This window comes from Sceloporus undulatus, chromosome 4 (assembly GCF_019175285.1).
Source record: "Sceloporus undulatus isolate JIND9_A2432 ecotype Alabama chromosome 4, SceUnd_v1.1, whole genome shotgun sequence".
Lineage (NCBI taxonomy): Eukaryota > Metazoa > Chordata > Lepidosauria > Squamata > Phrynosomatidae > Sceloporus > Sceloporus undulatus.
In genome coordinates this window covers 210,119,613-210,135,356 of record NC_056525.1, presented here as the reverse complement: position 1 = coordinate 210,135,356, position 15,744 = coordinate 210,119,613, and the positions used below count along the sequence as shown (strand labels likewise).

The 15,744-nt window shown below is 36.5% G+C and overlaps 1 protein-coding gene across 6 annotated transcripts in view; it reads right to left on the bottom strand.

Annotated features, from left to right (window-relative positions):
- The window catches only part of ZFHX4 (zinc finger homeobox 4), a 245,535-nt gene that overhangs the window by 212,909 nt on the left and 16,882 nt on the right, over positions 1 to 15,744 (bottom strand). Inside the window, exon 2 of one of the 6 annotated variants that reach the window (XM_042465375.1) lies at positions 15,264 to 15,407. The exons of the other annotated variants lie outside the window; for them this stretch is intronic. The gene's annotated coding sequence lies outside the window, so the exon portion shown is untranslated. The remainder of the gene's footprint in view (positions 1 to 15,263; positions 15,408 to 15,744) is intronic. 6 annotated transcript variants of the gene reach the window in all.

The window sequence follows — 15,744 nt, the reverse complement described above, 5'->3', positions numbered from 1 at the left end:
GCAGTTGTGCACTGGACTGCAGAATTCAATATGAATTCATATTAAACATGTAAACTGTCAATAGGACAGAGTGTTAAATGCTGCTTAGGCATTAATAAGGCATCTGTTGTTTTAAAATAATGTGTAGAACCTCTTGTCATTTTTTCAGTGCAAGTTAATTTGACTGCTCTGCATAAGTGAAGTGAGCAATTCAGTAATTAACTTTTATGTTTTAAAATGTATGAACTTTAATTAGTTTTCATTATAAACAAACAAATGTCAGCCATAATTATAAGCCCCTTGGTTTAACTACATATTATCCCTTTTCAAACAAACTTGATGTCAGACAAATTAAAATCAAGCAGACAGCAATTTTGAGTTGAATTTTACATGATCTGCCAGTAACTTGATTACTTAACTTCAATATCATTACAGGAAAAGTATTTCAGTAAAAATAATTACAAGAAACCCAACAGGAGACAAGCTTAATTGTATTGATTCAAAAGATGCATGTATATAGGAACCATATTGAAGAAGTAATGCTATCTTAAATCTACAGTTACCATTCAAATAATATTATCTGGTATGAAAAAGGTAATTTTAGAGGGTTGTCTCCATTTCTGACCCGTCTTCACTGCATATAAAACTAGTTCAAATACTTCTTTAGCCAATCTTTTAAGCAACAAAATATCAAGGTGGAACAACTTCAAAGCATGAAGACATGGAGGTTTATTTACTGACTAGTGTATCTATTAAGACTAGGAACAAGTGGAGCTGTCAGGACATAATGAAGGTAAATGATTAGTTAGCACTGAGGCTGAGGGCTGAGCTCTTCTTCAGTGCAATAAGAGTTAATTAAAGTTTACCACCAAACATCAACCAAAGCAGGATGTTGATCAGATTTCACCATTAAGTACAGACAGACAATGGTTGGCAGTAATTAGTAAAGCTATCAAATGACATGCAACAATAATTATACATTTAAAATAGCTCAATGTCTGATGGAGAAGGAGGACCTAATCAAGTCTCTTGGACTAGTCATACTCAAAGAACAGGAAACAGGTATCAAATAGTTCACACTAACATTGTTAATTAATAAAATTCAGTAATAAAAACAGGGTGCAAGTATGTTAGCCAAAAGGAAGCTGTTTGTTTTTCATGAACTAGAAGAAATGTACAGAGTATTTGTAACAAAGGTATGTGCTAATTAGATGAAATAAATTGCAAATAAACAAGCAGGAAAATGTAGGTTTACAGGTCAAGGATGGCAACTTGTTCAAAATGGGAAGTACCAGGTTTGCCAGAGTTAGAAACCCCTTAGTAACCATCTATCCTGCCTTCTTTCATTTTCTCTGTGCTTCTTTCTTCTCCCATTCTTTTTTTCCTTTTTTTCCTTTTCTTTCTTACTGCTTTTCCTCTCCCTCCCCCACATCCATTCTTTCTTTCTATATCCTCATCCTCCTCCCCACACATATCATGTGGCAGGAATCCTCCCTTGTTCAAGTGTTTGAAAAGTTCTGGGTCCTACAGAAGGAAATAGAATATATAATTGCATGGAGCTCTTGTGAAGAAGTGAACCTACAAATCATGGCTCCAGTGTTGCTTCTGGGGTAGAATGGGGATGCTCAGTATCTAAAGATGACACTATAAGCTACAAATGGATCTTAATTATCTAAAAAGCATTAATCAATTATAAAAACAAAATATGCCTGAGACACACATGTGTATAGGTTGTTTTTCTGTACTGGAACTATACAAGAGGTACACATGCACACATTAACCCTATCCAGGTATTACCCATCCTGGTTTCTCTGACACAGAAGCAGGGGACAACCTAGCCCAGACCTGCCCTTTCATAAAGAAAGTAATCCATCTTTAAAAAAGGGTTCCTGTTGCATGAAAGACCATGGGAAATCTTCACAGATATCACTTTCATCATGTGGAAAGCAACAATAGAAGAGGGCAGGGCTAAGCAGTCCTTTGTTCCAGTGCTGAAGAATTCCTGAACAGGGTACAGTTTTTATTATTATTACATTATAATATTTTATTACAGTATTTATTATTACAGTATTGTTATTATTACAGTATTGTTGTTGTTGTTGTTGTTGTTGTTGTTATTACATGAGATAACATGGCACCTCTAATTCTAGTTAATAACTTATCTCACAGATGATGCAGATAGAAAACCCAAGCTTCAAGACTACAAAGATTACTTGGTCTACTAACTGCACAACCAAAGAAATCTACATCGAGAGACAGATTTTGCATCTGGCCTGAATCAGAGGTACCTTGGCATGTACAAACAACACATTTATTCACATAAGGTGCCATTCAGTTATCTGCCAGTTCTCTCTTCCTATCACACACTCTATCCAGTACTATACAAGAGTGTGACAATTTCCTCCAAAACAATTTTTCAGCTAGTACAGAAAAGAACCCTGAGGAAGGGAGAGAAGAAAACCCTCCTGCAATGAGCAGAATTTTATCCCTACCTCTTTGGATCTAACTGGATCATATCCCAAGGTGCTGCTGCATACTCATTTGTTCTCAAATGTATATAATCAGTATGTGCAGGGTGTCACTGGGTAGTGCAGGGGATGTGGGCCTCAACAGGGGACACCATAAGGGGGTGATACCACTGCTCCCCAATTATCTGCCTTTTGGCAGAACAGGCTGTAGCATTCAGCTGCATCCCTTTAAAATGCTGAAGAGATGGTGTGAGTGGTACAAGGCTCAGTCAGAGGAGAAAGGAGAGGCCACAGAGGTGGGTTTTTTAAAAATATATATAAAAAAAATAAAGTATTATTTTTACATTTTCATAGAATCCTAGAGTTGGAAGAGACCCAAGGGCCATTCAGTCCAACCCCCTGCCACCATGCAGGAACTCATAATCAAAGCAACCCTGACAGATGGCCATTCAGCCTCTGTTTAAAAACCTCCAAAGGAGAAGACTCCATCACACTCTGAGGCAGTGTGTTTCAGTGTCAAACAGCTCTTACTGTCAGGAAGGTCTTCCTAATGTTGAAGTGGAATCTTTTTCCCTGTAGTTTGAACCCATTGCTCCAAGACCAGGATCAGTAGAAAACAAACTTCTTCAGTATGCCATCCTTTCAAATAGTTAAACAAGGCTATCATGTCACCTCTTAACCTTCTTTTCTTCAAGCTAAACATACTCAGCTCCCTAAGTTGCTCATCATAGGGCATGGTTTCCATACCTTTCACCATTTTGGTCGCCCTCTTCTGGACATGCTCCAGAATATTTTTTAAAGAACATCACAGCAAATTTTCACTTTAATCACATGAATCTATGTGCATGTAAATATACTTAGGCTGTGTATATGATACTGTATTGTCATTTAAAGGTGTAGTTTTAATTTTACTAGTTGGTTGTCACAAAATTGTTTAAGGGAGGAGGTTTATGTCAAAACTATTACCATTACAATCAGTGATACATGGGAATTATGGTTTATTAATGATATTAGTAATAATAATAATAATAATAATAATAATAATAATAATAATAATAATAATTTATTTGTATCCCACCTCTCCCTGTATTGGATCAAGGTGGGTAACAACAAACATAAGAACAATAAAAATAGAACACAACAAACCACAAGTAAAAACATAGCAAAGCATATAAAATCCAATTCCCTATCTCCCTCCCACCTTAAAATACCATTAAAAAAGACAATTCCCAACTGGAGAGTGAACATTCCGAGGAGGTCAATTTGGGAAGGCCAGCCGGAAGAGATCCGTTTTTATGGCCCTCTTAAAAGCTTCCAAAGATGTTATAAAGCGGATCTCCTCCAGCAGGTCATTCCAGATTTTTGGAGCGGCAACAGAAAACATCCTCTGGGAAGTTGTTACCAGTCTGGTTTTCTTAGACTGCAAGAGATTCTTCCCAGAGGACCTGAGAGTGCGGGAAGGATTGTATGGGAGGAGGCGTTCCCTCAGGTAAGCTGGACCCAAGCCATGTGGGGCTTTATAGGTAATGGCCAACACCTTATATTGTGCCTGGAAGCTAATAGGCAGCTAGTGTAGGGATTTTAAGATAGGTGTAATAGGATCAAATTTCAAACTCCCTGTAACCAAACAACATTGTTAAGGATTCTGTACGGTGTGGAAAAGGAGGAGGTCAATTGGGGGGGGGGATACCGATTCTAGTGACACCACTGAGGATATGTTTCATATCCTCAGACTCACCATGCATATCTTTTGAAGCTCTAAACTTCAAAAAACCAAACCAAACCTAGAAAGCTTATTTTATCTTACCTTACCTATAATTCTAGCAACAAACAAGCTAGGACACAATCAAAGACATTATAGTGCATGAGGCAGAAAATCTAAATAGCATTCTCTCTTGAGTAATTAACACAGAGCACAATCCACCAGAATGTTCTGTGCAAACCTCATTGAAATAAATAGAAGAACTTCCCAAAGGATTGTGCCCTGGAGGTCAGGTCTATTTATCTTCCATTAATGTTCAACTTTAATAGCACCTCAAATCCACATACAATCAAGGCAATCACTTCTGTTTGCCTAATGGTAGGGATGTCTCTGTTAGCAAAAAGTACAGTACTTACAAGACAACTGACATTTTAGTCAATTATCTCAAACACTAAGCATAAATCAATAGAGTGGAAAGCTTTATTAAAGAAAAAAAAATCAAGCAACAGAAGAACAAATCTTGTTGAAAAGGAATCAGTCTACTTTTTGCAAAAGTACTGCTGCCCCACTTCTAGAAGTCTTCCAGAGGATCTACATTGGTATGAGAGATGCAGACACTGTTACTTGTACTTTCAAAAAGCTTTCGACAGGGTCCTGATCAAAGATCACTGAGCAAACCCAACAGTCACAGGACATGAGGAGAGGTCCTTTTATGGATTAAAGAACAGTAAGGAATAGGAATAAAATGGCAATACTTAAAATGAAGACATGTAAACAGTGGCAACTTTGAATGATATATTTTTGAAACCAGAGCTTTTAAAATTGTTCATAAATTATCTGGAGTAGGAATGAACAGTGTCCATGTCTGCAAATGACACCAAATTATTTAGGCAGCTACAGCAGTGAAGAATTCCAAAATGGTCACTCCAAACTTGAGGGTGACATTAAAATGACAAATGCAGCCCAATTAAGTTAGTGAAAAATGATATACACTAGATTAAAAAAAACCTCCATATATAATAATTTAATACATATGTTTATGGGAATGATGTTGGTGATTGATCTGGAAAGGAATCTTTGTGTTTTGGCGAGTAGGTCAGTAAAAATTCAACCTATTGCATACCAGCTGTGGAAAAAATCAATTTCATGTTGGTAATTATTAGAAAAAGAATAAAAAATAAAATTGCCAATATCATAATACAAGTCTGTAATCTGACCACATTTGGAATACTGCATATAGTTCTGGACACTGCTATTCAAAAAGGATACTGTAGAGCTAGAAAATCTGCAGAAAGGGAGGAACCAAAGTTACCAGATTGGGCTACTTATTGGTGAGAAAAAGTAACAAAATGTTGGGCTTTTTCTGTGTTTTTATACCCTGTAATAGTAATGTTGGGCTTTAGAGTTTTTAAAAATAGTAATGTGGGATACAGTATTGATAGAGGTACATAAAATTATGCAAAATTGTGATAGTGAATAGGCAGACATTGTTCTACTTCTATCATAAAATGGTATTAGAACTCAGTCACACAGTGAAGCTGAACAGTGGAATCGTACGCCATTCGCAGGTTATATACTGTTTTAATGATGCCTGTGAAGTTCCATGCAAATTTTTGGTGCTATATAAATAAACATTAGTAATGTTCATCATAATAATAATAAGATTCAGGGAAGATAAAGGAAATTCTTATATAACACGTATCTATGGGACAGTGGAAATCACTATCACAAGATAGAGCCAACTAAGGATACATCTACACTGTAAACATAATACAGTTTGACACCACTTTAAGTGCTGTAGATCTATCCTTTGGAATCCTGGGATTAGTAGTTTTACAAGGTTTTTAGCCGTCTCTGCCAAAGAGTGCTGGTGCCTCACAAAACTACAAAACCCAGGAGTCTGTAGGATGGAGCCATGGAAGCTAAAGTGGTGTCAAACTAAATTATTTCTGCAGTGTAGATGCCTTTAAATTTGATCAATATATTGAAACTAACAATGGCTACTACTCATTGGTATGCTTCTGAAAACCAGCTGCTGGGGAGTATGTACTGGAGAGTCATATTGCACTGCCTGAGGATTTCCCATAGCCAATTGGCCACTGTGGGAACAGAATGCTGGGTCTGATCCAGAACAGAACTGATCTAGTTTGAGTGTTCTTCTATTCTTATGAAAGAGTTCTAGTGGTCTTGTACTAATATTAGTAGCTAGAAATCACCTTGGATAGAAATGTTTCCTATAAAAAATGAACCACTTTAGCAAATTCCATTTTACAGATAATTAAAGACATCTACTGGAATTGTGGGAAAAGACAATTTTGGTCCAAAACACATTGCAGAAATAATCTGGTTTGAGACCTCTTTAACTGACCTGGCTCAGTGCTAGGGAATCCTGGGAACTGTAGGTTATTGTGGCACCAGAGCTCGCTGACAGAGAAAGTTAAATGACTCACAAAACTACAGTTTTCAGAATTCCCTACCACTGAGCCAAGGCCGCTAAAGTGGTCTCAAACTGGATTATTTCTGCAGTGTGTTTTGGATCCTATACAGATAACACAAGTATATGTTACGCAGGTACACACTCAGAATCTTGTTATGCAATTTGAATGTGAAAGAAAGATATATGATTGCAGGATATTCTGTTGTGTACCTGCAAAATAATCATACTCTGATCTACCTCTTTAACAGCAAATAAACATTTTAGACCTGACAAATGAGGTACACATTTCATGTTACCCAGGAGCCCTCAGATACAAACAAAATAAATATGGGCACTGAGAATTGATTCACAAATCATTAGCAAAAAGGAAGTGCAAGTGACTTGTGTTCTTCCTTTCCCTGCATTTATTATGACATATGAACCAGGAAGGATCACCCCTGCTGCATCTGTGAAACATAAAAACAGCTTAAGGTCTTTCAGCTGTACTGGAAAGAAGTCCAGGCTTCACTGGAGTCTTACAGAAGTTGGTTTCAGACACACAAAAAAGAGTCTACAATACAAAAATGTTTAGATACTGTAAATTAAAATTTTGGGGTGGGGTGAGACACATCCATAGGAAAAAAGAGTATTGTATTTCATCCAACTCTGATGGCTCTTTGTTACATTAGCTCCCACAGATGAAAGCATGAACCTAAATCCCAACTGAATGCTGAAAATTCAGTGAGATGAAATTGCTCAAAATGTCAAAGATGAAATGCATTTCAGCATGATAGTATGGAGTCAAATAGTTGCTAAACTGCAAAAACACAGACTGTGATCTTGGACACCAATATTTTGTACCTGAACATATATAACTTTACATCACCAAATTTAATGAAAACAGCACTTCACCATTTTACAGTTATTGGGCTATAGCCTACAGCAAATTAAGAGACCCTCCCCCTCCCCACACACACACATATACACACATACAAAACAAACTTCATTTTCCCAACTAATTCTGTTATGCTAGGGATTTGTGCACAGAGTTAGCTAATCCAAGTATTTCCCTAGAGCTGAATTTAAGCTATGGCCCACTCCCAGCACAAAAGTGTCTCCAAAAGCCCTTTCGCCCCCTTCAGCACTCATACACTCATTGGTCCTGACATTTTCACTTCAGCCATGACAAATGAGCTGATAGCTGTGATCAGATTGCACACAAGTACTGCCTTATCTAAAGACATATCATTAACTCTCATCACTATCTTCCAGTATGATTCTTCTTTTGTTTAATTTACTGTATTGTGAAAATGCAAGCCAATTTTAAAGCATCAGAACCTTAGGTAAACACAAATAAAACACAGAATAAGAAAAGAACAGATTCAGAAATGATCAGAACATAACTACCATTAAACTATTTTTCCTCCCTTTGGGGACTGTACTCAACCTCTGCCCTAGTGCAAACATGCCATTTGGATGTTTTGTAAAGGTCCCTTCCCTCAAAGTAGATTGCTAGCACACTAGTGTATCCTCTTGTTGAGAAATATGAATGTACTGAAACAGTCAAATATACCTAATAAATTAGGAAAGAACTTTCTGTCTCTTAGAATCATGCAATATATCTGTTTGCAGTGTTCCTTAACTTGCATCTGCCTTTTCATCAAGTAAGATTTTTCATTTCAGTGTCAGTAAAATCAATTCATCTATCTATTTTGATATAATAGCACTAAAACTAAACTACAGTATTTGGGAAGAAAATCACTGTGTTCAATGTGATCAGGGTGCTCTTTCCACAAAGGTAGAAGAACCTAAGTTCCAGTCACACATTTCTCATTGAATCTAGAAGCTTTGCAAGATATATTATTTGTTGTAACTTTTCCTAGCAATTCATCAGAGAATAAACACAGAGGCAGAATCAACTGTAACACAACAGATCTTGGAAATGGAGGTCATGCTTTGAGGTAAAGTGCTATTCACTTCTGGACCATGCAAGAAGCTCTTTATTCCTGTTCTTATTGGAATCAGTTCCCCTTACCAGAGCAAGAACAAAGCCAAGTGCTCATGTGAGGTTTATGAATAAATCAGAGGTGAGCCACTTTAAGTGCCGCTCATGATTTTCCTGTTGACAGTGAGCACTTAAACAGTCTTCTAGGACCCACAAGACCTGGCAAATCTTAATAGTTCCTAATCACTGTGCTTCATTTCAAGCAAGGGGAGATTGGTCCCATTTTTTCTCAAGTTTTCACCTCTTCAATAACTCTTGTACCACTGTTCTAGAAACAGGACAGTCCCATTTCAAATGTCAAATCCACATAAATAAAGCAAATCCTACATCATTGTTCCTCTGGAAAAACTACGAGTAATAATAATAATAATAATAATAATAATAATAATATGCATTGCATCCCATATAATTCATACTGAAATTTGATTACTAATATTACTGTAAATCACAATGAGAAATTCTTCAAAGTACTTCTACAATCTGTATTTAAAATCTAAAATTTAAATCAGCCTGGGAATACTATATATTAAGTAACAACATTATAGAGTTGGAGCAAATGCCAACATGTGGGAAGAAGGTAAGTATTATTCTACTATATGTCTAAATTAAATTATCAGACTTGTCTACACCAGCCAGAATAGTCTGGACTGCTCATTGAGTATTCTGATCCTGGAAATGCCCTGGATTTCCATTACCTCTGTACTTCAGAGCAACAACCAGTGGCTGTATAGATGTGTCCCCCACTATGCTTCCCAGCACTGCCACTGCTGGTGCAAGTAGCTCCCTCTGGGGTCAGAAACAAGGTGCCCATAGTTGATCAAATGGCTGGGTGCCTTATTATGACTTCAGGGGGAGTGACCTACACCAGCAGTGGCATCTGGCAGCACAGCAAGACGTGTATGTAAAACAGCTGCCCAGCATTGCTCTTGAGTGATCTGGATTTTCCTGCAAAATCCGGAGCAAATGTTGAGTTTTTAAAATCCAATTTAGGCAGAAATAGAGTAGATTCAGTGAGGAATGGGCTTTTCCACATTAAGACAGTCCACACTTGAACCAGGAATTTGGCCCTACATTGTGTAGGCAGGTTGCAGTCAGGGTATAGAAACACAGAATCATAGAACTGGAAGAGATCACAAGGGTCATCCAGTCCAACCCCCTGCCATGCAGGAAATCACAATCACAGCATCCCCCACAGATGGCCATCCAGCCTCTGTTTAAAAGACCTCCAAGGAAGGAGACTCCACTACACTCTGAGGAAGAGTATTCCACTGTTGAACAGCCCTTACTGTCAGGAAGTTCCTCCTAATGTTTAGAGGGAATCTCTTTTGCTGGAGCTTGCATCCATTGTTCCAAGTCCTGTTAGGGGAAACTGATGTAACTGGCCCATGTACACATGACTTCAGAATAGTCCACTGTATCAGTGAGACTTAACTAATTTTTTATTTATCCAGTTTCCATTAATCAAATGTTTCTACTCATGCTTGGGCTAAAAATTTGATTTAGGCCTATGTCAATACTACAGCTTATAAGAAAATGAAAGAATTCTCTGACCCCATGACAACAGTGGTGGACTTCTATTGATGAATGGCAGAATCCAAGTGAATCTGCTCAACATTGCAGCAGGTTCCATTGTGTAGGGGGAGGTTCCATTGTAACCCATGAGCACATTGTCAGATTTAGCCCTTTAAAACTAAAATGCTGCATCTTTCACAGAAGGGTACAGTGCTGAGACAGTAGGGATGCTAAGTTTATCTCATAACGCATTATGCAACAGAATGAGGGGGGAAAGTTAGTAAATTTAGTATCTGACTGTCTTATGAACACAGCTGGAACAGTACGGAGAGATATAAAAGGTCAAAGACAGTGATAACTGCTCTGCACTTTCATCTAGATTTAATAAGAAAAATGCTCTAGAAAAAGTTTGATTTTCTTTGTTGTTCTGGGCTTTGTATCTTGACCTCAAGTTGGATATAACATGGAAGACTGTGCCTTTGAAGTCTTAACCAAGATAAAATTGGGGTCTAGGACTGCCAGCTTTTTATTGGTCTTGCTCTTGTGCCTGTCACAGCAACCAGGCATGTAGACATTAAATGGGTGATGCTTTTCCTAACCATTTTATTTCTATGCTGGGGGTGGGGGGAGGGATCACCTGATTGATTTCTACATGCTTGTGTTTCTTACAGGAAAAGTTGGACAAAGCTAGTAAAAAAGTTGACAGTCCTAGTAGAGTTACAAGTTAACTATGGAGTATTGTTGAAGCTACCAGAAATATTCTAAATACTCCACTATCACAGATTGCAACAAACTAATGCTGGCAAGTGATTTGTCAGTTTGGATTAGAAGACTTATTTTGAGACTAGAGTTCAGATGTAAATTGGCAAGGCTTTAAGACTATTTCACAAACATGATGTTCTGATTCAGGCTTGAGCCTTTAATATCTTAAACATATTTCTTTATTGTTTTAGGAATAACCTGTTCATAGTTTTACTTATTTTTTTTAAAAAAACTTATTTTTGATATATTTATCTGCTTAATTACTATATTATGACTATCATTATATAGATATGCTGATTATGTCCTGAGATATGCTGATATAGATATGCTATTATATAGATATACTGATATGACATGTAATACTTGTAACTAACTTTACAACAACACAAGTAAAGTGATGTTATAGGCAGAGAACTAGGCTTTTGTTTTTAATCACTCATTATGTTTTGATACTTGAATTAAGGATATACATTTTTATCTCAGTTTAGAGGTAAAGTATCATCCTTAATATCTCCATTTAAAAAAATGTTTTAAAACATACCGTACATCAACTGTGACTGTTTCTAGCATCCCCCTGGTCAGTGGGAGAACATGTGTGTGTACTAATTTAATGCATTACACACAGAATCAAATCAAGCTAGAACCTAAATACTGGATCAAGCCTACTCACTTTCATTAGCTACAAATCAAGCAGAACCTAGAACATTCAGGTTACTGATTCAAAATCAGATTTTCCAAGAATGATCTGGGTGATATACTTGCTAACTAAATCAGATCTCCCATCTTTCACTCCTATTTTTGCATGCCTATATTAAAGTGGGTTTGTCTATATGTTGATTTTGCACAGGGAAGTATTTGGGTTCCAGGAAGATTATAGTTTTTAACCTGCAATCCATGGTGGTATTGTGGATTGGACCATGAAGGTAAGCAGCCAGGTGGCAGAAGAGGCAGAGAGCAAGAGATTGCACACTACATAGTGCCCTTGCCAAACTTTACTGCAAACTGTATGTAGTATTTAAATCAGGGGTAGGCAACCTGCGGCCCGCGGGCCGGATGCGGCCCGGCAAGGCCTTGGGACCGGCCCCAGCCCAGTCCTGCCGCCGATTGCCGCCGGAGCCTTTGGCCTCTCACGTGATGGCGTGGGGCCTTTGGCCTATCAGGAGGAGGCGGGCAAGGGGGGCAATTGTCTATAGAAGCCTAAACATGCATTTATATTAACATTTTTTTAAAAATCAGCAAATTTTTTCGCATGTCCTCCATTTTTTTTTTAAAAAAGTGCCCTCCATTTGAAATTTTGTCCTACATTTGTCCGGTTTATTTATTTATTATTTATTTTTAAAAATATTAATTATTTACTTTTGGGCTTGCCACCCCCAGTTTGGTCTGAGGGACAGCAACCTGGCCCCCGGCTCAAAAAAGTTGCCTACCCCTGATTTAGATCTTAGCATAGTTGTTGAAACATTTTAATCTTTGACCAAAAAGTTGGTATTTGCATAACTGTCAATTAAGAAGCAAGTTATCTTAGAGAGGTTAGGTCTCTGATGGTCAGACTTGCAGTGCATCTCAGGCAACAGAAAATACAGCAGCTTCCATAACACCATATCTCTGGGCATGAAACTCCCGGAGTTGAATAAAGGAATCTGAAAGCATGGGAGAGTATGTTTTGTGAATATGATAAATGCTGTTTTAACTGTATATATTTTAGTCTATTCCATCTATCTGTATTAACCTTATTCACTGATAAGCTTTCCATGTGTTCCTGGTTTTTGTACCTTCTTCTTCTGTTCCAACTGTAAAGCATATAAGATTTTCTGTCAAGTATATTTAATCACCAGGCTTCAAGTTTAGGTATAAAATATCTCAATTATGTTAATCATTTTGACACATATGCAAATTTACATCATAATATATATTTAAATGTTCCTACCCATTACAAGGACTGAACGTCATGAGGGTATACCAAACTTTTATTGATGTGAGCAAGAACCATATCAGAAATTCCTGTCACAACTGAATGGAAGATAAAATTGAACTAAAAACTATAATGGCTTCAATCCTTGATAATATCCTTGCCACAATTTTACATTTTTTTTAATGTAGAAGTTTTTTTTAAAAAAAACCATTAAATATTAGTTTCTTTGTTGCTAACTAGTCTCTTCACTCAGGTAAGGTACAGTAGTGGCTTCTTAAAGATATTATCGCGTTTGAGGCTAAACCTATTATTTTTATACTATTAACCTGATCTTCATGGGAATTGATATAGTCCAATCAGCTCAACATGACAATATGACTATAATACATCTCTTCCAAAGTAACTTTCCAACAGGTTTGTAACAGGTTTCAAAATTAAGAGAAGCAAATAACTATTTCTGAAGCTTACTGAGAAGGATATGAATGTATGAGTATGACTTTAAATGATAAATATATTTTGTTCATAAAACTCAGCTGAACTATTCCTCAAAAGAATTCCTTTTTCTTAATATTTCTTCTATTCTTTTTTTAAGTCTCCCTCTAAACAGGTTCAAGTATTCCAAACTTTTATGAGTGCAAATATATTAAAGCAAAAATGAACAAAAGGGACTTATGAGAACTCAAGACTGTAATACATCCACATTAATCTATATATCCTAAACTTCTTTATATACATAAAAAGAGTAAACATTTTTTTCTTTTATACAGACTGCAAGAGCTAGATCTCTGTGGAGTCCTGAACCTGGCTACTTCTTTCTCCCAATCTGTTATACTATTATGATCATAAATCCAGGCAAGCCTACACCCAGGATGATAAATCCTGCTGGATTCAGTTAGGATTTTGTCTCAGTAAACATACATAGAATCTCGTAGTTAGAACTTCACATTCTCAAATGTTCACATAAAAATTCTATCTACATTTAAGCATGTGTGTTAAACAAGAGTCTGTTTATATTTCAGCCAAATCTTTCACAAGTATTTAAAAGAAAGTCTCAATGTGTTCAGTGAGCTTACTCCTACATGTATATAGGACTACAGCTTTGGCCTTAATATATGAGGAGCCCAGATTTCTGATAGTTCAATGCAAATACAGAGTGCATAAGCTAACATTAATTCATGGGCTATCCAGTTTTCAAATGGTTGGAAAACTGCCAGTTAGAACACACATTGCTTGCTTAACAATATGTATTAACTTATTTTTAAATTAGCACACTAACTTCTCCAAAGTTCTTAGTAAGCTTCTTGTCCCTTGAAAGTGCAGTCTATATGTAGATCTGTTGTCATTTTACAAGGTATGTTAAAGATGTACCAACATTAACCATAAACATTTGCAAAGTTATTAAAAAAACAACTGACATTAGCCTACAAAGTGAATGCCTCACTAGACCTCACTTGACTACAGTTCCATACCATGTTGTCAAAATTCTACAACTTGCAAAGTTTTATTTCTTTTTAGTATTTATTAGTCCATTAAACTAGTCACAGAGAGTCCTGAAATTGTACACATTTAAGTACAAAGTCTCTGAAGAAAGCTATGTGGGTTTGTTTGGTAATAACCTTCTAAATACAAATACAGTAAACTGTAAAAAGTGAAAAAGGTGCTACTAAATATGCAGATATATACATATTTATTTCTTCAAACTGCATCTAATTTGTAGAGTTTTTATTATGTTCAAAAGTGAATAGGCAAGTAAGGTGCAATCACACCCTCATGTTTGGGAATAAATTCTATTGAACGCAGTTAAGCTTATGTATGCAGTTGCACTCTTGTGTTACAACCATTTAACATTTTATTCACTAGCACTTACTTCTGAGTAAACATGTATAGGATTGCACTGTAAGTGTATTTTAACAGTCCCAGTTACTGTTGAGAGCACATAATTAGCAGCACAGATCACATTGTCAACAGCTAACCAATTACAGTCATAGCTTTAGGCCTCCTCCTGGTCCCATTTAAGTCAATATATATTTTATCACTTACTTCAATAGGAAAATAGGAGTAGGGACTAGGTCCTCAGTGACATGACTTATGACCTTACTGTAAACATATTAAAAAAATACCCTGACCACTAACACATACTAGGAATAAAACCCATTAACTCTAATTTCTATTTAAATTATATTTATCACTATGATCGAACTCATGCAGTTTTGAATCTCAGACATTACTACAATATCACACACAGTTCATACACAGTAAAGATCTATTTTTTCTTCTACAGCAGAAAACAACAACACCATCATCAATTAAAACAGCTAAAACTACCGTATACCTAAGAAAGCAGGCTCAAAAGCTTTAGCTTATTATGTCTCGAGATATATAAATTCTACTAATTTTACAAATATAATATTTCACATTTGCCCCTCCCCAGAAGCAAAGCATTGAGAAGACTCAATACCCAATAGTCAATATTTGATTAGCCTGTAATGTTTCTACTACATACAAACCTGTGTCTATCATCTTCTAGCTGCACCATTATCATACATATTCATCAGCATGATGATGGAAATTCAAGGCATCTTATAAAGTTGCGGAAATCTGAGCTTCTGCTTGTTTTCTCAAGTCTTGGACAAACATAACTTTAGGGAGAGCTGAGCAGAGGCATAAAGAAAGAGAAGCTTGCATTTTCGTCTTCCTTTCATCTTAGTCATTCAGTCAACCATTCAGTGCCCTATTCAGCAGAGCTTTTCATTATGCAAAAAAATGCTAATCCTTTCCGATGCTTTCACACTTGTATAAACCCCCATTTCTTCCACTGAAAAGCAATTATATCAGTTTACCTTTCTGTCAAAAACAGGATTAATATTCCAAAACCACAATCTCTTTTGTTTTTCCATCTTTTGCTTTAGGAAACAAGAGATTATTAGAGGACATTTTCCTTCCAGAAAGAATACATTATTTTAAATATGATTCTGTTAAGCCAAAGAA